Source organism: Vidua chalybeata, chromosome 3, assembly GCF_026979565.1.
Source record: "Vidua chalybeata isolate OUT-0048 chromosome 3, bVidCha1 merged haplotype, whole genome shotgun sequence".
Lineage (NCBI taxonomy): Eukaryota > Metazoa > Chordata > Aves > Passeriformes > Viduidae > Vidua > Vidua chalybeata.
The window spans coordinates 96,442,316-96,467,596 of NC_071532.1; positions in this window are offsets into that span (position 1 = coordinate 96,442,316).

A 25,281-nucleotide genomic window follows, 5' to 3' on the forward strand; every position below is an offset into this window, starting at 1 on the left:
GGTTGACTGGGAGAAGAGACCAACCCACACCTGGGTACAACCTCCTTTCAGGTAATTGTAGAGAGCATTAAGGTCACCCCTGAACCTTTTCTCCAGGCTAAACACTCCCAGCTCCATCAGCCACTCTTCATAGGACTCATGCTCCAGACCCTTCACCAGCTCTGTTGCCCTTCTTGGGACATGCTCAAGACCCACAATGACTTTCTCATAGTGAGGGGCCAGAACTGGGCACAGGATTTGAGGTGGCTTCACCAGTGCAAAGTACAGGGTGACAATCCCTGCCCTGGTCCTGATGGCCACAGTATTTTTGATAGAACCCAGGACGCTGTTGACATTCTTGGGCACACAGTGGCTCATGTTGAAGCGACTGTCGACCAGCATGTCCAGGTCTTTTTCCACTGAGCAGCTTTCCAGCCATTCTGCTCCCAGCCTGGAGCACTGTCTGGGGTTGTGCCGCGAGGGCAGGAGCCAGCACTTGGCCTTATTGAACCTCACACAGGTGGTCTCAGTCCATTGGTCCAGCCTGTCCAAATCAAATGTCAGTGTGTTGATGTCCAATTGACATTGAGTGTTCACCAATTATGAATTCATTTCCATGTGCTTTCTTGACATAATGCATTGCTTTATTCCTTTTACCGCAGGAAGTAAAATCCTGGCATAACTCTAAGAATGTTGCATCTACATAGGTTCTTTGTCAATCAAACTTGAACTCTTGTCAAAAAATTAATTCATGTGTTTATGACAAGAGCTATTTTCTATTAGATCCTGTTGTCTGGCATTATATTCTGATCCTTTGATAATTTTTCAATTAAATTCCATACAACCCTTTCTATTATTCTCCTCTCACTGATATCAGAAAAGAGACTAATAGACACCTGGGCTATCCCACTTGCTGTCTTTGATAAAATACTATTTTTTTTTATGAGAAACATTCTGATATTTCTTCATTGATACTCTTGACAATTTTTCCTTCAATTTCAAGCTATTTAAACTCACTTTCTCTTTCCTAAACCCTTAGTTGAAATCTGTTCAGCAATACAAATGAAAATATAGTAAAAAATATTACATCATATGTGGCATAAAAGGCACAAGAACCTGAAAACAGTGCTTGACTTGCAAAGCAAAATACAAGGTCTCAAGGTTGACCTGTATTGTCAGCAAACACTAAAAAAACTCTTGGCAATACATTCCTACTTTTCTCACTTTGTAATGAATCCCCCAAAGAGGTCAATTTTGTACTGTCTAGCTTCATTGCAAATGCTTCACACAACTCTACTGTTAATTCTCTACATGTTATATCCATACTGCAAAGGATTTTCCAGACTATAGATGGTGACCTCCATCAAACCTCCATTTCTCAAAATAGGAAATCCATTTAGATTTGGTCTACATGAAAAATTTGCTATTACAGTAACTTTAATCAAGAATAATTATTAAGTTCACAATGCAGAGCAGAATAAAAATTATTTACTCCAGAAGAGAGTCCTGTCCAAGACTAGTAGGAGTGGGACTTCCCTACAAGAGCAGAGGGACCAGGAGCCTGGCAGGACAGTGAGGTTACCTGTGTAGGGTATTAATTGACTCAGACCCCATGTCAGACCCTCAAACAAGACAAACAGAAATGGTCTATCACAGTAACTCTGGTCAGCTGAGAGCCCAGTGACATCCAGGCACATCTGTAGTGGCAGAACTTAGTAGCTAGCAGACATTCTTGTAGGACTTCCACCATGCTTTCAATGAAGCAGTCTCAGTGGAGAAGATGATTGTGTAGGTCAGTGTCTGTAGCTGTCTAATGCAAGAAGGATTTAATGTGTCTAACTTTTGCTTGTGTAACATGTAGCCATGTTGCTGGATTTCAGTGAAGCAATAAACTGTACCAGAGTCCTGAGCATCTCAGCTTGTAGTTTACTGTAACTGATGTTATAAGGGAAAGTCTTGGTTGGGGCTGTGAAATTTTACCAAATGTTTAAAATCTGTTTTCTTAAGCATTCTCAGGAGTTCCGCTTTCATATGAAACAGAAAAAGCAGTACTTACCATGCTTCCATCAATAGGTAGAAATCTCTTCCTTCTTTTTCACTGGTTGAAGATTAGAATTTCAGGAACATAATTCTGTGCTGAAAAAAACATGTAATTTTGTAGCAGAAAAGGATTTGTTAGAGACATAACCATTCTAAGCAATCCAGTTGTAAGAACTTAGTTACCGCTTGTCAAACAAGATGCTATAATGGCTCATCTGCATGTTTCACCTTCTTGCAAAAACAAAGTGAAACCAAAGAGGAGGTTTCTGCTAATAGATTTTATTTTACAACTGCAGCAGGCACAAGGCAAGCAGCTCACATAGACTCATATACTGTGGATGTCTGATAAGCAATAATTTGCCAACTGTGATAACTGAACTGTTTGTAATTGTAAGAATATATCCTATTATAGTCTTTTTAATTTTGTCAGTATATTGTTGTAGCATACTTATTTCAAACTCAGGAGATTTTGAGAAAATCTAATTATTCAAAAAATTCTGGATATGAGGAGGCAAAAGTGCTTCAATATTGCTCCCAATTCACATTCTACTGGGGTTAAAGTTCTCATAAGCAGATAGTTCACTAACTTGAGATTCAGGGACATGTAAAGATTTATGGTCCCAAACTCAGGTGACTTCTCAAAAAAGTGGTATTTTCTTGTGTCAGTAGTAAATATTTTTAAGAAGTAAAGTAGTTTTAACTCCATCAACCTTAGGCTATCTCCTTCAATGGTAGTGGCTTTCTAAATGTTTTTAGTAAAAAGATATACAAACATCTATTAAAATCCTTCAAAAAGGCTCTAAATGCATATGAATTGTCCATTGGACAATTTTCCAAGGCCCTGTGGTTTTGCTTAAATGGACTAGGTATTGGCTTGTTTGCTTACTTAGAGACATGCCAAAATCTTCAAATTTGAATCTTTCAAGGTGAGAGCTTCTAAACACCAATGAAGCAACCTTGCAGCAGGTTGCTTTCATGGTTCATGTAGCTCCAGGCAAGAGAAGCAGGACACTTTTGCAGCACACTGGTCATTGAAGACCAGAAAACATTTCTAGAAAACAAATGTTTTGCACTTGTTTGTACTGGGACACTAAGAGTCAGTAGCTTTGTTTCCTAGTTCCACTGAGAAATAGGTACAGTTTGTCATATTTTAAAAATATCACGCAGTTTGTCATTCCTAAACAGCATCCACTTGCATCTGGCTTTTTTTTTTCCCCTTTTTTTTTTCTATTTGGAAAACCTGGTGCTATTATAATGCAATAATAATGTTCCTAATTATTCTGTTCCTGGCTGTAACAGATAAGTGGTGAGCTAACCAGTTTAAAACAGCTGTGTTGTATCACTGAAGCTGTCAAGTCTGATTCTTAAATATATTTAAGAAGTCTGAGCTTAAATATATTTGTCTTTCTTGTTGTATGCATATATATACATACCCACAAACATATATGAGTCAACATATGGGGAGATACCATGCTCTGTATATCTTTATCAAAAATATATTACATGGGCACACAAATAGAATGATATGTGTAATGAACAGATATAGTCCTTCTACACACATAGAGCTTTACTGGAAGGGTAATAATGTTAAGAGCTTACCTCAACACCAGTGCAAACTCACAAATAAATAATCACTTAAAACATTCACAGCTCATTTGTTCTCTGCTTATCCTTTTTTCTTTTCCCTTTCACTGCCAATGTCACTGATGTATTTGGCTTGACCCCACCTCAAAATTTTGCCCTCATGACTGTGAAAGACAGAAAGGTGATATTCATATTCTTAATATTTTTTTACTAATGTAAGCCATAGACAATTCTCAATTTTCAATATCTCTTTTCCAATGAAGATAGTAAGAGCTAAGTGGTTTGTAAGAGCTGAATGATCATACTTTGTTTAATGCGATTCTTCCACTAAGATGTCTATTAGCAGCACCATCTTCAGTCGTACAAATAGGTATAAAAGAGGACAAATCTCCATAGCCAAAGATGCACCTGTAAAAACTGCAACTAAATTGTGATTATAACTCCATATGTCACATCGCACTAGTTTTTTCTTTCGAGGTTGATGTCTTTTTCTTTTTGCTGGTTTGTTTTGGTTTTTTTATTTTTTTTTTAATTTGTGAGTTGGTTTTGGTTTTGGGTGGCTTTTTTGTTTCTTTTTTGTGGACGTGTTTGGTTGGCTGGTTTTGGGTTTGGTTTTGGATTTTTTGGGGTTTTTTCTGTTGTTGTTGTTGTTGGGGTTGGTTTTTGTTAGGTTGGGTTGTGGTGATCTGGGTTTTTTTGCCTGGTTGCTTGCGCTTGCTTGGTTGATTGGTTGCTTGGTTAGTTTTTTGGGTTTTTTGGGATTCTGGGGATTTTTGGTTTTGGGATTTTGTTTGTTTGTGGAGTTTTTTTGACTGTGTAAGAATGAATAGCTGTATAAATACCTCTATGTCAATGGAGTAAAACAAAAATAAGTATCAGTAACACATTAGGTTTTCATATATCTAATAAATTGTTCACATAAAACCAAACATATCAGCATCTGGCTATTTTCTTTGACAAGGGAACACCATTTTTATTTGACTATGGATTTTAAACTTGTTTGAGACTTCCTGGAGTCTAACACAGTCTGGAAAGCATCCTTATAGCAGAGGAACCTGGGTTCTTTGGGAAAGAAAATAATACAGCTTCTCCCTCTCTCACAGTAACCAGCATATAACACTAATTCAGCTAAGAAACAAGAGAGTACTACTGCCTGAGCTTTGCTGAATCTCATTTCTATGATTTCTTCATAGGATAATGTTATTTTAAAATCCCTGACATAGATAATGTATTCGCTTTTTTCTTTTCCTTTATTGAATAAATACACTGATATAGAGCACAGTGCTCCATTCCAAGCAGCAATTTGTGAAAGCAACTGCATCCATGTTATTGACAAGTCCTACGATTTCTAGTCATTATGCATTTGTAGTGATTGAATGTGACTGTTGGGAGAAAGGCATAAGTTAATATTCACAGAAAAGAAGCTTGATGGACCCAAGGGATACAGCCTACATGTGCAATAGGACTCAGAACAAGCAGACAGACCAGTTTATTCTCTCAGTGTTTGCATCTTGCTCCGATGAACAGAAACCATGAATTAGCTGGGTTTTCTTATAAGTACTGTGTTAGGTTACAGACACATGTATGCAAGCTAATGGAGAGCAGACTAGACCTACTGGTCTCGTTCTTCAAGGAAGATGAGTTACAGTTACATCAGCCAAAGGTTTTCATGTACAAAATATTAAATCCACACAGACATTGTAGGCTACTCAGAATTCCAGTGAAACATTCACTTAAAAGTACACACCACACTGAGGGAAAAGAAACCTTAAGTAGGGATGTAAATATTTTTTTTCATCTAAGTAAAAATTTCCTAAGCAAGAGACTTCTTGAGTTAATAATTTACTATAAATATTCTGTCTCTGAAATCTTTGTCTTCCTCATTGTATCATCTCCCTCCAGCCCTGCTCCTGAAACACAGTCAGCAGCACAGGCTACAGCACAGCTGAACTTCTGCACTTCCTTTTAATAAGGACAGATATGCAGGGAACCAGAAACCAGAGTAATCAGTTTACCCAGCTAGAGACAGGCACTCTTCTCATCTGAGAAAAGCATGTTACTTGCTGAGGTAGATATGGTATATCATTGCTAACATTATTTTAGGCACAATTTTTCTACTTCCTTGATGTTTCTATTTCTCATCTATTTCACATAACAAAACAGTTATAAACTTTACATCCTACGTTGGAATATTTTCTACACATTGTACTTCTTAATATTTTAAAATCATGTGGTCTGACTTTAGTGTAAAAATCACCAATGTTGAGTCACCTTGACTTGGAAGTAGCATTTTAAACAATTTTCTAAGCCCAATGATGAAACAAATATACAAATATTGCATTACTTCCATTAAGGATTTCATAATGGCCACCTCCATGAAAAAAAGTGATTAAGGCAATTTGAGTTCACTAGCTCTATTTATGTTGTCTATTTCTTTAATATTGCAAGAAAAATGCATGGTGTAGATGTCTATCTTTACACCAAGAGTCAAGCCCCAGGCATTCCTTAGAGACTTTTTCTGGTATCCTGAGAAGACAGCACAGAAGGGTGTATCTGTGGCAGCAGTTTGAAATTTGCACCCTCTGGCAGATCTCTTTCCATCCACCCACACTGGAATCATCATTTCCCAAAGTAGACATGCCACCATACAAAGTATAATAAAGACACAGCAGCAAGACCAACAGTGGGGGTGGAGAGTGGGGGAAGATGAGGAGAGAAAGAAAACCCACACTACATTCTCTGCCAGTCACCATAAGAAATGTTGTCTGGGAAATCAATTGCTCAAATGCCACAAATGTTCATTCCTTGGTATTAAGGTGTGGCCTGAGCTATTTCTTATAAAAAGAACAGCAGCATAGTCTGCTCTCAGATAAGCTCATGCATATTCTTTGGTGGGAGGAAATTTGGGCTTAGATTTCTCTTGGTTTATATTGACAAAGGCCAAGCTTATTGAAGCAGGAAATTACATATGAGGACATTATACTTCTGTTTTCACATCTTGCCAAAGAAAAGTCAAACTTTGTCTAAGTTTCTGGAGCTCAGTTTACCATCCCATGAAATGTCACCATTTCACCTTATTTCTGCACCATAAAATGGACAAAGCTTGAGATGCCCAGATGGAGAATGCTGCAGAACTGAGAAGTTATTTTCTGACATTCCAATGGCAGCTGTGAAAACAAAAGGAGCTCAGAGTTTCCAAACTGAAAGTTATCAACCATTCTAGCAGAATTTTCATTTACTCTCTTTTATCTATACTTTATGTATGGTCAAAAGTTGTCTCAAGTAATCTATTTTCTCTCCATGATCCAAAGGTGGCCATTTTCCTCTATGAACTTATTTATCTGTCAAGAAACAAATCCTCCAGATCTGGTTATTGAACAAGTATTGAAGAGTAATACTCAGGTTTTACCTGCCAAATTAGATCTCCTCACAGACAAATACCTGCAAAGTTTGCAAGCTGGGATATTGGTAAGAGGAGCAGAAGCAGCACTCCTTTAGCTAATTCTAAGCGCACAAGTTTCATTGAGATTCTAGAACTGGTATGTAAAATAGAGTAAAATTAGAAGAGATTTGCTTTTGTGAGAATCTGCAAAAAAAGTTTGAAATTACTTCCATGCTGAATTTTTATTATTTATTTCCACTTGTTTCATTTAGCATAATTTATTTTCATCACATGTAGGAAAAAAAAAATGCTCTCTTAGGCCTGCTTATATACTTATTCATGACTGAGAGATGACTTTTTTAGGAATTTTTAGACTATTTTGCTTTGTTCTATTTAATCTCCCACTGAGATCAGTCAGAGTTATATACCACATCCTTAAAAAGAAGTACAGATATAATTCTAGTTTAAAATGTCTGATAACTCATTAGTGTGGGTGCCCATGCTTATAACTTCAGGGAAAGAAATAATGATTTGTCATGGGCATACCACATATCTTTTCAAGAGGCTTCCAGTGACTACAGCTTGCAACTACTGCTGTAAATATAGCACACTAATTTAAGCAGTATGTGTGCTTCTCTGTTGACCCTTACTCTGAGATAGACTATTAATACCTTATCTGGAGTTTCCTGCAGGCTACTGCAATGCAGTGGGTGGGCAGCAGGTGGGAAGGGGTTGGGCATGTGGGAATGCAGCCTACTTCCCTAAAGCCCACACAGCCCAGCCCAGTGCAGCCCAGCACGTTCTGCCAGGACAAAGCCAAGTAGGAGTGATGAGGGCAGCACCAGGCAGCAACACAGAAATGGGAAGTCCCCTTCCCGTGCTGGAGTTGCAGCTGCTCTCATTGCTTCTAGGAAGCAGGGCTCATTTCTGTAGGTGCATCAAGCATGATTTGGTACTAAATTTGTGAGAGCACAGGAGCTGAAATTATGAAATTAATATGTTAATACAGGCTGAAAACTTTACTTCCTTAAACTTCCCTCTTCTGTCCCAGAGAAAGGTGGTTGTATGGATCAAATCACAGATGGATTTTTTGTGGTTATGGAGGGTCCTTGCTGAAGCTGAGTAGTAGAGTTAAAATGTACCTCTGGAAAGCCAAGAACTGACTCTCCTTAAGACCTGAGTGCCTGACAAGCCTGTATAGCAGAATGCACATGGTTTAACTTACAAGTTGTCTTTCTGGTTCTCCAAAATGAGGTTTTTAAAAATAATGAGAGAAGAGACAGTATTGTGTTCCCTATTATTCTAGCCAAATTACCAAGCTTTTTTACTTAAAAGTAATATTTTCACAATACCTTCAGTTAGTGTGTTACCATGCCAAAGCAGAGGAGCTCAGAGTGGCTGGTAGCATTTCTTGTTCCAGCTCCCTCTTTGGCTCAGCATAGCTGTGAAGATGAAATCTCACTTTTCCAGGGAGCTGCAGCCCATTGCAGCACACTGGGAATGCCTGCCAGTCGCTACCCTTGGCTAGAGGCATGTGTTACAAATGTTCTTGTATGTGACTTACAGTGGGATGTACAGAGGAGGAGTGTACAGGAGGGGTACAGAGGTTCACTGAACACATTCTGTCTGTTGGATTTTACTTTTGTTGGTATTGCCTTTTTTTCGAATGTTTTCATTAATAAGGGAGGGAGAAGAGCAAGGAGGTCTTGATCAGACATCTGGAGCCTTGTTTTATGTATATAAAAAGGGTATATGCTTTAGACAACACAACCAGTTACACTAAGAATCAAACAAAAGACACCAGAGAGAGGGAAGGCAAAATTTCAATATGATCAAATACTATTAATTATTTTCCTGTATTTAGGTCATCACGGTATCATTACTGAAAATTAGTAATGGTCAGGATGTCTTTCCTGAGGTCTCTAATAGTTGTTTTATGTGGATATGGAAAATAGCTGATGCAAACAATGACATTTTCCCTTTGACCACTTCTGTTTACAAGAGTCAAAACTATAAATATATTTCAACTCAATGGCTTGCACCAGAAATGCTGGAGGATTCATAGGCTCCGGATGGGCTCCCAGCTGGCCAGCTGTGTGATCTTGAGAAAGGCACTTTGCATCTGTTTTCTTCCCCCATTTCCTTTGCTTATCTAAGCACTGGTCTCATTGAATGTAATAGGGTGCCTCCCTTTTGGCCTCCAGTTGTTGAAACAGAACAAATTTCAGCTTCTTCTCCCCAGTCTCTTGCTTTCATTTTTATCTTTGTTTTCATCTCTAAGAAAATGTGCCTCCTGGATCCCCAAGGGTGTTTCTGACTGAAACACCCATGTGAAGCTTGTCAGCAGAATGGTAGGTCTCTTAATGACATGTAAACCTTGTACAAACAGGCACCCCAGAATACAGCTCCACCCGGACAGCCCCAGTGATATCCAGCAATGCTGCCAGTGGTGGGCCAGCTGGTGCTGTGTACTCTGTGGTGTGTGCAAAGGCTCAGGCATAAAGGGACTCCTTGTAAATGTCCTGCAGATCTCTCACATCCATCATATCACTGCTTGCAAGTCCAGGGTGATGTACTCTAACCTCAATACTCTGAAGCCAGTGAGTTTCCTCCTCTTATCCCTACCTACTCGTGCCGGAGAACTTGAGTAAGATGAAAGCACTTCAGAGGAACAAGACAGACTAAAGTTTCCATTAATGCCTTGTATCCTTGCAATAACAAGGAATCCATTAGAGAGCCTGTAGCAAATACCCATCAGTCCTTTCTCTTCAGTATTTCCCACAGGCTACACATTTTCTTTCAGAAGCTGGATTAATGTGTTTTACAGCTGCATTTAAACTAATGGTGAATTCACCATCCTCATGTGAAGAAAAACCAGGTTCTGATCTTTAGCTAACTTTCTCTGTTAAGAAATATCTTCTTATTTTGAGATTTAATTTGTTTAACTTCAGCTTCCAATCACTGGATAGTTTCTGACTTACGTAAGGAACAGCTTCCAGACACTGGCTGAAAGTTGAGGTTAGATAAATATACATTTGTCAGAAAGGCTGAAATGTCCTTGCCTAATTATTTTCAGCTTCCAAACCTAACTGTGTACATAGAACAAGTTACTTTTCATCCTTCTCTTCATCTAGCCAAACAGGGTTGGTTTATTTACCTGTTTATTTTCTAATCTCTAATTTATTTGTCTATCTGTTGTGGAATTCACTACAGTATTTCCAGTGGACACCATATTTGAGTACTGATGAGATGCAGTAGCTACAACCCTAAGTGTAATGATCTATTTACACAAAATAATGTTGCATTATTGTAACAACTTTAAGGTCAATGATTAGCCTTAAAATGTTTAAAACATATTCCCTATGCCTTATCACCTGTTTCCTTCTTCTGTCAAGAAGAGACAGGACTACTGATTTTGGAGAAAGACTTTCACTTCTTGAGCCTGGAAATTCTTCTACTAAGGGTTAATTCTTTTTTTTTTTTTTTTTTTTTTTTTTTTTTACTTTCCATGAAAGAAAATGTTTAAGCATTTTTACATATATATATTTTTTTTTGTGAGACTGGTTTTATGAAGAATTCTACTACTGAAGTGGTTGTGTGCCACATAGTTTGACCTTTTCATGGCAGTTGGATTCATGTGCCTAAATGTAACTCTGATAAGCTGCTAAATTGGTTCCTTTATATGGTACAGTCTTATAAACAACTCCAGGTCCTCTTTCTTCTTTTGTTGGTAGTAGAAGATTCAGTCAATTATAGCAGATTCTTAGGCCTCAGCTACACAGTGAGTTTTTGTAACAGAATTTTGGTTTCTAAAGCATTTGTCGCTTTTTTTGCTTGCTATTTTATAGTAGAAATGCTGTAAATTTAGACTTTTACCAGTTAAAGTATCAATATTGGTATCCTCAATTCATTAGAGGTGAAAGTAAATGCAGACATTAAAAGAAAAGATATATAGTCCCAAATGTATTATAAATTCTATAAACTGAGCATGAGAGATTAGTTTGGCAAAGCTCAGTGAATGTTTTCAGTGAACACTGCATTTACTGCCTTTCTACACCTTATTCTAATTAGTTAGTGCATGCAACAATTCTGCTAAAACAATATAGGAGAAATAATACCAGTCACTGTATAGGTGGCAAAAATTCCAGGTGGCCTCTGTTACTTTAATTCCACACTTTTGGATGGATTCATTTTCCATGAATCTCACATCATGGAATATTTGATTACATGATCGAGTCCCTGAAAAATTTAAAAATATTTAGGTGCGCTGGCCTAAAAGTTGAACCAGATCCTAGTTCAGAGCTCCACTTACAGAACTGGGCTACTTTTCTTATCTCCTGAGTAATTTACTGTTAATTAGCAAAATATTTTTTTCATGAACTAAAGGTTCTGCTCAGCACAGACTATACTGAGCGGAAACTAGGCTGAAGACTCACTTTATGGTTAGATTTTTCTGCAAATTCTCTCTGTATTCTTTGTCCATTGTAATTTATCCTTTTTAAAGAGTCTTTTGGGTTGGATTCACCGCACCTATCTTTAGTCACCTAAAAATTAGTCTCCTAGTCTGGGTTTGAGGTCTAATTTTTTTTGACACACTATTGTTAAATGCTTAAAATTAATTTTCAGTAAGGTGAGCAAATACCCACACTTCAAAGCCGCCAACAGAACCTTTTCAAATCGAGGAGTAACTTCAAAGAGGTCCTTTGTCTTCTCTTGGTCTCCATTACTGAGATGACTCTCTAAGAGTCAAGTTAGACCCCTGCACACATGAAAAATTCCAGTGGTTTGAGAACTGGAAACATCAAACTCTATTCAGAAATAACAAAAGAAAAAATCAGTAGCAGGGAAGCAAGTTTGTAATGCAAACACTTAACAGTTCCGCACAGCACAAAATACAAAGTTTCTGATGCCACATGAGCATGTCTTTGGACAGCAAATTATCCAGCATGTGCTCTCTAGACTGTTTGGGGTAGTATTTGCTGTGTAAAGTAAAGATGAATCATAGCAGTGAGTGAATTCATGTATGTTGCTATTTAAGAGATAGGACACTGCAAATGTGTTGCTATGTACAAAGCTGATTCATCAAGTAGTTAAATAATTTTCTTCCCCTTATTTAGTGCCTCTTACACACAAGAGAGCTCTTGCTCCTTCACCTTATCCCCATACAGAACTTATTATGCACACATAGGCCCCTCATTCACTCCATATGCTCCATAGTGCTTTCCAAGAGAATTATAATAATGTGGTTCCAACTATCATGCCAGTATAATTAACCCTTGGTCTTTTTACTGTATTTTGATACACTTGAAATATTACCTACATTTTCAAATCTCTGCACATTAAACAGGCCTTTCCTACAATCATTTTTCCTTTCAATTTCTCTAGTTCATTTCAAAATAATCACCAACTTATCAATATGCTCAATTTGCAGAGTTAATGGAATCTCCAAGGACTCTTGAGAATCATCCCTTTCATTATTTTTCATCAAATAAATAAATCAAGGCGACATATCAGAATGTCCTAGCACCTGCCCAGTGTGCCCATGCTGGGGAAGAGGGAGGAAATAAGCTTCTCCTAACACAGCTCTGCAGTTCAAGAGGCTCCTCACTGGGTTTCTGGACACCTCTGCTCATAAATCTCCTGAAACTGAATTTCCTGCTGCTGCTTGCAGTCTGCTCTTTTCTCCTCTAATGCACTTCCAGAGTGCCATGATACTTGTCCCCTCCATGGGTGGATCAGAGGGTCATCCCCCCTCTCACTGCAAGGACTTAAGCAGTGTAACAGGTCAGTGTTGATTTCTCTTATTTTGCTCAGCTTTTGCTTCCATTGTCACCTCAGTCAGTCCTGTACTCTGATAAATTACGCATCTGCTGGAAGGGTACTCAATGGGGCGTGCTATTGGCACCTCTGCAAGTGGCAGCTTGGTGCCTACCACCAAGCAGTGGTAAGAAAAACGATGGCTCTTTTAATTGCACTAAATAAAGCTCTTCTAAGTGCATATTTGCTATGTTAGGATCTCATTTTCACTTACTGTTTTTTCAGAAAAGCTTCTATGCTGATAAAATTAAGTAATGTAACACAAGGATTCCCACACCATGATTAGCAAAAATATAATAATAAATTAATTTTTAAAAAAGAAATAAACATATTTCACTAGAGAAAATAAAACAGTGAAAAATAAGAAAAATCATTTAACAACTCCACTGATTAATTAAAGCAATAAATATTTCATTTCTTTAAGTGAACTAAAATTATGCCAGATTTCTTTATTCCAGTTGAAACAGCATTTAAAAACACCAGTGAAAAAGAGAATTTTAATAAACTGACATACAAGTCAAACTTCCTGCCCTCAATTTCTCCATTTAATTTAAAACATCATATAATGGGTGTATATGACAAACCATGAGAGGGACAAGGGAAAGAGGAAATACATGCAACTTATTGAATGAGTTATGAGTTGATCTCCTACAGCCATTAAATAATTCTCACTGGAATAAATGACATTGATTATTGATTTAGAATAACTCTGAGTAATTACAAAATACAGATAGAATAGAGAGCAAGCATTTTGTTGTTGCTTTTCTAAGATTGGCTATTGGATATTACCTCATTACATTTAGGCGCCATCCAGGAAAATAAAAGCTTCCTTGTCCTTGGATCTCTGGAAGAAGAACGAATTTGCCCTTTTGGTCTGGTGACACTCTTAAAGAAGGAGATAAAATGTTTCCCTGCATCATTCATTATTTTGTTTTGAAAGGCTGTTTTGCTGGCTTTTAATAACAATATATTAAAAAAAAAACATTTTCAAATATCAAATATTTTCTAGGAAAAGTTCTTTGGGGTTTTTGGTTTTTTGAAATTTTTTTTTCGTTTTATTTAAGACAAAGCTGCAAAACAAAATGCTTTGCTTTTGAAAGCTTTCATTTTTATAAGTTGTCTGCTTTTTTCCTTTTGTGGTGTGCCATTTGTCTTCCTCCCTTTATTTTTGAAGCCAAATGGAAAAGATGAAAAAGGAAAGAAAAAATAAATTAGAAAAGAACCTTCAGAAAGAGAAAATTTGAAAGTCAAATACATAAACAGAAGTGTCTTTAGAGTAATTAGGTGGGAGATCTTTTTTTGTACCCCCTGTATCCGTTGTTGGCGCCTAGGAAGAGGAAGAGCTCTATTGCAGATGTTTCTCTACAGCTGGTCTACAGCTGGTAGACCATGGTGGAGCAAAAATCTGCACTACAGACCAGAGGTCCTTGTGCCTCAGAGGGTGTCCTTGTGCCTCAAAGGAAGCTGCAGCCCATGGAAAACCCACACAGGAGTAGGTATTTCCTGAAGGACTGCAGCCCACTAGGAACCTGCACAGGAAAGGTGGGAATGTGAAGGAGCTGCAGAGAGGAAGAGCTTTGTCCGGGCTGTAATCTCCTCCACCGACCCTATGCCTTTGGGAAAGTGAGAGGGGTCTGGGCTTGAACCTGAGAAAGTGAAGAGGAAAGGTGTTGGTTAATGCTTTCCCTTTTTTCTAACTACTCAAACCTGTATTAACTGGCAATAAATTAGGGTTTTTTCCCCTTCATTGAGTCTGTTTTACCCGTGATGGCAATTGTTAAGTGATCCCTTGGTCTTTTTCTTGACTGAGGGGTTTTCTCATCCTGTTTTCTCCTTTTGTCCTGTTGTAGAGGGGGAGTGACTGGGTGGCTGGATGGATATGTGGCCCTTTGCCAAGGTTAACTCATACTCCATTTTTTAAGAGGTTTTCTAACTGAGTTTATATGTCTAACTGAGTTTATATGTTTATATGTATGTGGCAGGCATGTGCCTGGTGCATCAGCTTGCTCAAAAGAGCAATCCAGTCTTTTGAATTGCTCTAAGACTTCCCAGATCTTGTTTGTTTGGTAGTTAGACATAAATGCACAAAAGGGCACAGATATCTCAGGGCACAGTTCTGCCACGAGAGTCTCAGCCCCAAGTAAAATGCTGGTTTTCCCACAATGAAAGGAAAGACTTAGCTATTGGCAAACAGGAGTCACCGCAATGATGTGATGAATGGGGACACACCTAACCTACATAACAAATCATGCCAAGAGGGATATGCCTTAAAATATCAAACACAGGGGGATTGACCCACCCAGACTTTAACTAGACAAACACGAATAACATCTGCACTGAGAAGGCCATTATACTCTTTCTATACCCAAAGGAGGGCAATAGGCATCTGTAAATGACAATTCATGCCACTTATCTCAATCATGTTTTATTCTCTCAATTAACTATTGAGAAAGTCCAGATGCTTAGATTTGATGCCTAGCATTTAGACTGTAAAAATAATTTCAGACGAATCCCATCCCTACAAGGTGTTAATATGCTTAAATATGCAACAGGCTGCTTAGGAAAGACAGAGAGTTGTGGATGATATGCCAAAAATCAGAAATATTGGCATGGGGGTGGGGACCTCTAAGTGTAAAGTACTCAGAAACTACTGACACAGATGATCAAAGAAAGTAAGGGAAGTGTACCTTGGATTCCTCCCAAAGTGCTGATAGTCAGGGCACAGTGTCCATCAAATGTGAGGCTGGCTGTCTTTCCACCTGTGCCAAGCCAAGAGACTTTTCTTTCAAAGTGGTCTCTTGTCTCAAAAACATCTCAGTATCATTACCCATGACATAGTTTATTAAAGTCTGTGTCTTCTGGGACCCCAAATGTCACAAAATGCAGCTACATCCCCATGCAGAGCACTCCCTTTATATGCCTCCTTGCTCTTCTGGTCAATCTTAAGGTGCAGTCAAAAATGTTGGCTTTTAATTCATAATCTTCATAAAGTTTGAATCCTGGCTTTTTGTCCCTTTAGCACTACAACTGAAATTAAGGGACCATTGCCAAAATACTGCAATGCAACTGGATCCAGCGTTTAACAAATGAGCTAATGGCCTCAAGTATAAGCTTGTTTTTGGAACGTGTCAGTGGTTCCTCTGAACAAGAAATCATACTAAGTTCCTGCTATTTTGTAGTGTAAACAGGCCCTTAGAATCTTCAGGCCAAGTCCTCGGCTGGCAACATCAGCAAAGCATGGCTGAGCTCTTCTTTCATTGCAGAAGAGATCCTCTACTACTGTCTCTCAAATTTAATTTTTTTTTCTCCCTTGAAATTCCTGTCATGACTCCAATAGCAACACGTTCACTGAAACTTACAGTTCTCCAGCATCTGATACCAGCTGTCAGGCTGTGTTTCATCAGACTGAACTCTTTGTCCAAGTGCTACCAGCTGGCGTTGCTTCAACCATCTGGGATCACAGTACTCTAACCTACAGACTAACGAAGCTCCAGCAGAGTCACGGCTCCCTATCCTTTCCTACAACAGAATTTACTAGCAAAGCGAAGCAAAGCAAAAGCCACTGCCCCTAATCAAAGCTCAAATCCTCTTAGTGCTCACAATCTCCAAATGTCCACCTCCATCAGAGGGAACTTGGTGCTTTGCAGCTTTCAGATGTTGGCTGCTAACTGCTGGCACAATTTTGATTCCCAGACTCTGTTGTTGGAAAACACACTATAATGTACTCTGAGGACAGTGCAACAAGACTTCCTCTCTTTCCTGCCTCTCCATTCATAGTTACTTGTGTAATTCAGTGTTATTTGTCACTTTCCAACCTGCACACTTATACCCTGCAAAATTTTACAAACTTTCTATTCCTTCCTCCCACTTTTCTTTCATATCCATTAATTGATAATCCATATCCCCTTCTCAAACTTCTTTTATACAATCACTAATATTACTTTAGGAGGCTCCAAAAGTGGAAACTTGAAAATCTGTGTTTAAAATTACCATGGGGAAAAAAGCCTCCTTCCATTCAATATGTTTTGGACATCTGGATATATGATGAACCTTCCCAACCCACCAAATTTTGATCCTTTATTTGATCTCATTAGTTAAACTCCTACCAGTAATCTTATTATTGTTATTGAATGCCAGTAATATTATTGGCACTGTTGAAGAGCCTGGGAATTGCCATACTGGATCAAAGCAGTGATCCATCTCTCCTAGTACCCTATCTCCAAGAGTGGTCAGTACCAGCTGCTTCAGACAAAGAAACACTACATCTGGCAGTTTGGAGATAATCTGCCTGCAAGCTAAATTTCCCTTGTTTAGCATTGCAGGCTGTCTTATGCCCCAAAGCCTGGAGATTTATATCCCTACCAGAACACTTGCTTATGAAGTCAGGTACTGTCCTTGCCTTGTAAACTTACAGATTGGGATAAAAACTGAAAAAGCAGGAAAATACAAATGCTTATGTCAATGAGGCTACACTCAGTAATCATTATCCTCCATGCTGCAAACTTCCCCAAGGTTACACAGTGGACTGGTAGCAGGGGCTGGAATAAAACTTTGGACCTGCTCACCCTGAACTGATGTTAGAGGATGATGTTACATCTTAAAGCATTTAAGATGTGTTAAATGTTAATTCTGTAGGACTGACTACCCCTTTTTTTCCCCCTTTTTTCCTCTGAAGTACTCTGCAGAGGTCACTATATTTCACTGTTTTAATCCAAAAATACTAAACTGCCAGAAAATGGCAGATGTTAATTTTGGTAGTAATAAATCCAACCATTATTACTTCTCAAAATATGTGTTAATTTTGGGCTAAGACAGCATGGGAGGCCAGACCTCCCAGTAGAAATTGCTTTGGATATATAGGGAAAACTTCAGATTTCTACAGAATTATCATAAAGCTATAAATAATAGACCTATACATCTTGCACCACACAAGAAAATATTTTTGCGTTTTTTTTCTTAAATACTGTAAGAAGCATTTTTAAGTTATGAGATTTTGAGAGAAAAAAGATCTATTAAAATAGAGTTAGCAAAATTACCTTTTTCCTGCTAGCACAATGAAATGTATTTGAGCTTCAGCAGATTAATTTGAAAACTAGGGATCTTATTGTCAAAACAATTTTCAGTGTCACTGGTGTTTGATCATTGGAAGAACAGGGCCTTATTCTTATTCACTGTACACAGGAAGCAAATCCTTATTCAAAACCTCCCTCCAAACTAGGTTCCATTTATTTTTCAGAATCAAATACTACTTCATCTATGCTTCTGTTACATGCATTTAATAGTTTATGCATTGCTTTTCAGTAAATAACACATATTAAATAACCATTCATTTCCAATATATAAAAGACCTCATCATTGCTATGTATATAAATAGAGGATGCATTTGTTGCATTGGTTGCCTTTCTCAGCCTTTTCTGCACCAGCATGTCCTGTAAATTAAGGGAATGTTCAATTAAAAACATTTTCTAGCTTTTCTTAGGTGGAAGATGTAGAAATCAATTCAATAGCTAGCTGGCTGATTCAGCAAGAAATCAGCCAGCCTCCAGGATTCCCTTTATAAATGTTTTCCTCTCTAATAAGGTAACAAGCCAGAGAAACATGCCACATGGACTGGGAGATAGGGAGAGCTTATGCAGATCAGCTGCTCTGTTCCTGGAGACTGTAACCCCTGATTTGATGCAATTTTTATCCTGCACCCACTGCTGCCCAGTTAATTTGTCATTAACATATACTATGTGCTCAGTACTATTCATATATTGCAGCAGGGCCTTTAAATTTTCTATGTTCCACAATGGAAAGTGTGTTCAATTTCATACAATTCTTCTCAGTTTACAGTTTCATTTGCATGAGGCTTCATTATCTACATTTCAGTCATCACTTTGAAAAATAGGCACTGTAAAATTTTAAGAACTGATATAAAAAATCCAAACAAATGTTGTTGTGAATATGAGAATACAGAAAAATTAGCTCCAGAAATAATTTTTCCAGTTGAAAAATACAGTGTATTATCTCTGTTTTCCTCTTTTCATCCTCCATATACCTTATATTCAGAAAAGGATTCCAAAAAACAATAAAAAATTATGTAGTATTAAAATACTGAGACTTAAAGAGAATAAATATGGGATCATATCATTGAATAATGACCATTTGAGAGTTTTAGTTAACACAGTCTTGTTTTCACAAATATGATTTACTAGTTAAAAGGAATTATTTATTCCTTTTTTGAAACATTTGTATCCCTACTCAGTGAGTTGAGCTCCTAGCATCCACCTTGTTAGCCTGCTTACCTTGCTTTTCATTATAGTTTCTTCTTATTTTATTCAATATAAAAATCCCAACAGTTAAAGATATAAGATAAAACAACACTTTTATCTTATATCTATAACAACAGTTAAAGATATAAGATAAAATTTAGTCAATTTTTGTGTGTTCCTTTTGATTTAGTGAAGCAGCAGTGTCTGTATTACATCTGGCACTTCTATTAAAATTTAACAGATCCTCAAATGAAAGAGAACCATTTTCTGGCTTTTGATTAATTTCTCATTTACCTAAAAAGTTACAAGCCTTTGTAGAAGCTGTAAATTCTGGCTAGAAGTGGGACAAGATTTTTTTCCTTTTTAGTCCATGAAAAAAAAAAGAAAAGGAAAAAAAAAGCCGTGTCTCCTTTCACCTAAGTGTGTGCTTCAGCCATTGTGTTTCCTGAATTTGGAGCCATTTGGTACAGTGCTAATTTATTTTACTGACTGAGCACATGAATCCCCACTTCAGAGGAGCACGGATGGTGCTTTGGCTCAGAAGGGAGCTTGCATAGCAAGTGGAAAAGGGGTATCACTCCAAATGATTAATTGTAGTCCTCAGAAGGGTCTCCGAATATGATCATTCTTTATAGAAAATTGGATTAAAATTTGACACTTCTACAATTTTTTTTCTTTGTAGTGAAATTTTCATTTTTCATCTGTTGGCCAAATAATTCCATGTGCAGTCATCCCTAAATTAATCTTGAATTAATTTTTAAATTCACTGTCCTCTAATATATAATTCAACATAAGAAAACCCAGAGCAGTCAATCTTTCATTAGACATGGGGTGAGAAAGGGTCAGCAGACACTCCTGCAGTACTAAAAATAAAGGCACCACATCTGGTATGGAATGATGTCTGGAATTGCAATGCATATGCATCCACTTACTTGTTCTGCTGAAAACACAAACTACAGAGTGGCTGCATGTTGAAACATGAACCAGTGTAATAGGAGCTTAAACCCTGGAACAGACTGTTTGTATATGTAGTCAGTTTATTAGCAAATGTGCAGGCCTGTAGAGTACAAGGACCATCGTTTCAAGCCGATCTGTCACACATTTAACAAGCTGTTTGTAATACAGTCCATTTCAAATAATAAGAGAAAAATCTTTCCCATAGGTACAAAAAATACACTATACTTTTAACATATGGTGAGCTCTGGTTTTGCAGGTATCCTATATTAGAAACTGCTGTAGCATGTTGGCTTAACTCGTTGTTTGTTCCCAAAAATCCTCCTTTCCTTTGCTGAACACTTTACCACAAAGCATGTTATAGCGGATGTTAAAAATGAGATTCTGTGCAACTTGTGTTCCTAATGTCAGGCACAGCCATGCTCACTGAGAATAAATCTAACCCTGGTGCAAATAGCTCGCACTAAACCTACTTTATATACCACAGCAGGGCTGAATGGACAGGAATCAATAGCAGAGGGGCCTCCACCACTCAAGCATAGCTGTGCCTCTGTGCCTTTCCATCAAGGAGGAGCAAGATGCTGGGGTACCTCTCCAAAATGATACACGCTGTCAGTAACCAGCAGGGAGGTGCTGGGGAATAAACATCCTGCAGTGCCTGAACCATGCCTCAGCTTCTAGCTGGATTTGCAAATTCTGCGTGGGATTCAGGGATTTCGCCTAGATAGAGCTGCCAATGCAGCAGTGCTGCTCGACCTCACCTCCCTGCCGGCAGGCCCAGCCGGAGGCCCCGAATGCCCGCCCCACAGCCATGCCTGACCTGTCCCCAGGACACAAAGCACAGAGACCCGGTGGAGAGGAACAGGAGGGAAGGCTCCTTCCTCCATGCCGCCCGGCCTTGCTGGTGGCCAGCAGGGCCAGCCCCAGGCCGGCCCTGTGGCTGGGCCTGCGCCGCAGTGTCCTGTGGTGGTGTGGGCACCCCTGCGCGCCTTCCTCCCTGGTGAGTGACTCCATATGCTGCCCCACAGAAGGACAAGGGCAGGGTGGGAAGGATGTTTTCCCAAGCAAAGTCTCCATCTGACTCCTGCCTTGCATCTGTTGGCAGGAGGTGAGAGCTGGGCTCCACTCTGTCCTACTCCAGCATTTTCCCAGCTGCTGTCAGGCTGGCTTCAATATACAAACTTTTATTTAAACCTTTCTGTCTGCTGTGGACAAATGCTGAGCAAGGAGGTCTGTAATTTGCAGACTGTACCCAAGCTGGGTTTTAATTCGAAACAGATTCAGTAATTGTGCTGTGTTTCACCTCCAAGTCAGGAATTAAATCTCGCGCATGTCAGGTGTTAGTGGTTATGAGTGGACTTTCCAACCTCCGGAGGGAGCATGGGGACCACAGCTGCTGCACAACACCCGGGGGCTTTGCTCCCCCAGGAGCAAAGAGAAATGCCTCATCCCAATTGGCAGGGCTCAAAGCTGTTTCCAGCACCAGCTGTACCCTGTTCTCTGCCTCTCTCCCTAGCAAAATCACTGAAAGGATTTCATCTTGAACCACATATTCCACAGTAACTACTGGCCCTTGTCAACAGTCTTAGAGAAGTAGCCAAAGGCTGCTCAGCATGACTGCATTAGTGGGACAGTTTCCCTACATTTGAATGGGTATTGTCTCAGACCAGGAATGAACAAGCCTGTTCTGCTTCAAGTCCATCCATCTGAGGACAGCAGGTCAGCTCTGGAAAGCTATTGCTCCCAACACTGTGGAGCTGCTCCTCTTCTCCAGAGTCATTCTGTTTGTTGGCAGACATCCTCCTCCAAGTCCAGCCATGCAAGGGAATGAGATTTCTTTTCCCCGGTACGTCCCAGTTACTCTTTAAACCTGCCAGAGTTATTGCCCTCATAGTTTTGCTGGCAGAGCAATTGGTTTTAACTTTCCTTAATCTGTTTCAGACAAAATCAAGCTGTGGGTTTAGCTCCCACAGCTTCCACAGATGATCTGAGCAAGTCCATAAACTCTAGATACTTGTGTGTCTAGATCCAGAAGATAATGTCTACTCCCATTGCAAACTCCAGAGGATGAAAGTTTTGCTCCTTTGCTACATTAATTCCAACTAAGCGAAAATAGGCAGGTACCCACTGAAAACTGACAAGTGGTGAAAATATTTAGAGAAACGTGTTTGCATGCAATATCAGTTCAGATCATGTGAACTGACCCACTAATCTGTTGCCATACACATGTCACAGAAACTTGAAGGCTTCATACAGCTTTGATTACAAAAATGTGCATTTTCTCTCATCATAGTGATTGAATGCAGAGGGTTTGTTTATTTTTCTTTTTCAGGCATAATGGAGTTTTGAACAGTAAAATTGCTTTCTGCCCTTTCATAGCTCCTTGACTATTTGAGTGAAAAAAAGACACACCAGAGAGTGCGGCCCTGTCAAAGGGAGAGGTATAAACACAGTAAAAAAGCAACTTTAATGAGCATGTTTTAATATTAAAGGAAAAATGTGTTTTCACTTAAACTACCTGAAAATCCACAATGAATCCATTCAAGTTAGTGGCATTATTTACCATATGTTAAAGGTGAAGAACCTACCCTTGAAATGCCCTTCTGACTTAGTACTTTAAGTAAATAACTACGTTGTCTTGTGCTTCTCTAATTTTTTCAATACATCCTTCATTGCTTGAAGATGGCTGATTATGAAAATTATACTTTTTAAAACTGAAATCACACAGTGAGTGAGATACACTTGATGCACCCTCTTAGCAATTTTTGGTGTTGATGAATTTTTCATCATAATTTTTAATATTTGCTTTGGGTATACAGCTTCAACAAAATGAATTTAAGCAAGCATGAAAGGAGAGCAACTGAGGCAGAGATTATAAACAAAGCTGTTTCTTTAGGAGAGTTGCCAAGGCATGGGGAGGAGTCTGTATTCTTTGATTTGTTTGTTTGTATCAGTAAATGCAATTTGACACTTGAGAATTTTTCTGTGCAAGTTGACACCTATGACAATATGGGACTATCATTCATGATGGCCAAACAAAACCAGCCATATGTTTCTGAGACCAAAATACGGAGAAGGGGAAAAGTACTAGTGCTAGAAATTGAAAAGAACAGCTCATGAGAGGTCTTGATCTTGTGCTGAGAGCTCAGTAAACTTTGAGGGCCCATGAGAGAGGATAGGCAGAAGGTTGGAGCCATAACAAAAACTAAAGTTTTTCATGGTGTCGTCAGAAGGTCTTTCCTTTTTTATACACACAAAAGTAAACAGTGTCTTTTTTTTTTTTTTTTTTAATTGCAGAGCTGTTTGGGGATGATGAGGAGAAACACTCTGACAGGGCAATTAATCTTATCTGCCTGTATGTTTAACTTGCCCATGCCATCTTTCATTTCAGCCTAAGTGTCAAGCAACCATTATGTAGAAGTAATAAAAAGATCCTAGAAGGCAGAACACTGCCTTTTGCTAGTCTTGTTTTTAGTTTCTGCGATTTTTTTTTTTTTTTTTTTTTGTTCTTAAAATGCTTAAAATTACACTACCTTCCATAAATACCTGCAAGTTTTGGCTCTTGAAGCAACTGTGATTTCCATGGCATTTGCCATTTTTTGCAAGGTTGGCATTTCTTATGTGACTTTCTCCCAGACTGCCACAATAAAACTGAATTCCTTTAAATCACAGTCAAGTCAATCAGGGAACTGAGAGTGAGGGAAAATAAAACAGCAGTGAAACAACACGTTAGTTCTTGCTTTTGCTAGTTTGACCAGAAAGCTAGAACAGACAGCAGGGGACAGGCTAAAGACTCTAGGTCTGGTTGAAACAATGATCATCTTGTTTTGCTTTGCCATGGCCTCGTAACTGCACAGCAAATAAACAACAATGTGAGTACAGCCAATTCATATGATGTCTAGTTTTGATTTATGAAAGCAATAACCAAGTGAACAAGGGAATTCAAACCTTTTGGTTGCTTTTTAATTTTAGTTCCTTTCAATTCTATTTTAAGCTTAATTTGAAATAGTTTTGAGGGGTAAAAGCAGCAGGGGGGCCCTCTTACATCTTCATAAGAAGTGTAATACATAGTTTTTAGTTTTTGCCTTGTGTGAGGATGCATTTTCGCTTCTCCCTATTACTTGATTAAGATATTCTCCACAACATTATGTTAATACTATAATTTGGATCTTTACCTTTAGATATTCAGCTGAGGGACTGACTTTTCAGACTAAGAACCCAAGGCTCCAATTAGAGCTTATAGGAGCTACCTGTTCTCAGTGCTTCTGTAAATCAGCCTTATGACAGATCTGTGAAGCTAATTGCGGCTCTAAAATTTAAAACTACTTTACCATTTTTCAAAGGAGCTTTGGTAAACCCTCAATCTCTCAAGGAACTGCTTATGCTATTTTACTGTTAATGAAAAGACTTATCAAAAAAGAAAGTAAAAATATTAATATTGTCCAGTCAAACGAATATCTGTGAACATAGCTGATGTGCATTGAAAGGGCACAGACTAGATTTGTCATTGCCCTCAATCTTGTGTGTTCATTTAAATTACTGAAGAATTTTAAAAGCTATTGAAAGATAAAGTAGAGCATTCCTCATCCACCCTGTGCTGGTGTAAGCATGCACACAAGATGTAAAGCAGCAGAAAACCCGACTCCATATGTGTATGTGCAGGGCTCCAAATAATATGGAATGATGCTGATCTCAGCAAGAATCAGACTGCCCAAGAACTGAGAGTGGCTGAGCAGGGAGTCATAGCTGTCCCCCTCAGAAAAGATCTGTTTCTGTAGTTGGTATGAGGCTTTATTAACTCCCTGAGTAGCCACAAATTCCAGTTTATGTCAGATTGAGATATTGGAGATCAGAGATGCCTGAAGTCAGCTGAGCAGCTTTATCTTCAGCTGTGGGCAGAGTGACCAGTGGGGCTCAGCTCCCTCCCCGTCCAGCAGCAGTATCTCTGTGGGGGCTGGATGGCCCTGGCACTAGGGGACTGCCCCCCAGTACAAGGGGAGTCTCAGCTCCTGCTGATTCAGGAGCCCCGAATTTTATAGAAGCAAAGAACAACAAGCCAGCCTTGTTTTTCAGCCCTGAGAAGCCACATGTAAGGCAGGCTTGCCTGCTTCCAGGCACTAGAGAAACTGGCAGCAATTGTGATGGGCTGGTATGTGCCCACCTTGCCAAAAAAAGGTGCCTCCAAAACCATGTCTCTTCTCAATAGTGCATCCTGTCATACCAGCTACAGAAGGCCACCTGCAGACAAGCTCATTGCAAATAATTACTGGG